Source organism: Charadrius vociferus, unplaced genomic scaffold, assembly GCF_000708025.1.
Source record: "Charadrius vociferus isolate BGI_N301 unplaced genomic scaffold, ASM70802v2 scaffold59, whole genome shotgun sequence".
Taxonomy (NCBI): domain Eukaryota; kingdom Metazoa; phylum Chordata; class Aves; order Charadriiformes; family Charadriidae; genus Charadrius; species Charadrius vociferus.
The window spans coordinates 8,600,365-8,601,554 of record NW_009661371.1 but is presented as its reverse complement, the minus strand read 5'-3'; positions in this window follow the sequence as shown (position 1 = coordinate 8,601,554).

Genomic DNA, 1,190 nt, shown 5'->3' with positions numbered 1-1,190 from the left:
GGTGCTGGGAGTGTGTGTGCCTGAGCTGGGGGAGCCCTGACACCTCCACCCTGCTCAAGCCAGGACCAGTCAGCTCCTTGCCTGCCGGAAGCCCGTGGGATTGGAGCTCTGAAGTGAGCACAGCCAAGGTCTGGAGGGCAGCAGGGCTCCACAGCTGAACTGGTCCCAGAAGCACTGGGGAGCAGTCCAGGGCTACCACAGGAGCCTGGCGACCCTGGCAGGCCTGGTGACACCCCTCAATACCACACACCTCTCACTGGCTGGGAGCTCACTGCCCAAAAGGCAGGGTGCCCGGCCATGCCGTCCTGCTGTGTTCCCCCATCCCGTGCAGTGACAGGGACACTGCTGTGGATAGCACACCCCAGCTCCCGGGACTGCCCAGGGTGTCCGCTGGGGCAGAGCACGGAGCACACACCGGAGCTGTGCTTCCCTTCCCCTGCTGACTTCTGGGTCCAGCCCCATTGAGCTACCTGATGTCCCCCTGTCCGGCTGTCACCCGCTAAGCCAGGGCAGGTCACAGTACAGCTCTCTGCAGTTCCTAACACCACCCACTTTCCCCAGGACACAGCAGGGTCCCCAGCTCTGCCAGGGGCTGCCTGCTCTGCTTTGGGCTTCCCTGGGCTCCAGAGGGGCAGCCCTGGGAGGAACCAGCTGCAGGCGGGAGGGAAAGACCCCAGAGGAATGTGCAGACGCTGCAGCCATCAGCCACACGGTCTCGAGAGCCCAGACAGGCTGAGGGGCAGGCGGTGGGTCCGGGGGGCCCCAGGCACCCCAGAGCAGAGAGGCAGCCTGCTTGGAGCTACAGGGAGATAGGTGACCTGCCCAGCTGCCTGCCCGCTCCTCCGGAGAGCAACTGGGAAGATGCAGGGCCAGCAGAGATGAGGGAATGTGCCCCCAGCCCTCACGCCTCACGTCCCTTCATCCATCCTCTCTTCCAAGGGCTACAGCAAATTCCGTCTTCACGGAAATCCTGAGTCTCCACCGGCCTTTGTAAACCACAGCTCAACAAACAAACCTCCCGAAACCCGCAGGCAGCACGCTCGGGGATACCGTGTGGCTGCACAGCCCCCGACGCGGCACCCCACAAACCCACCGGGTCTGCTGGGCGCCCCTTCCCACCGGGCGGGCGGGAAACCCACAACCCTCTCACCCTCCCACGCAGGGACAGGCGGCACAACCGAGGGCAACAA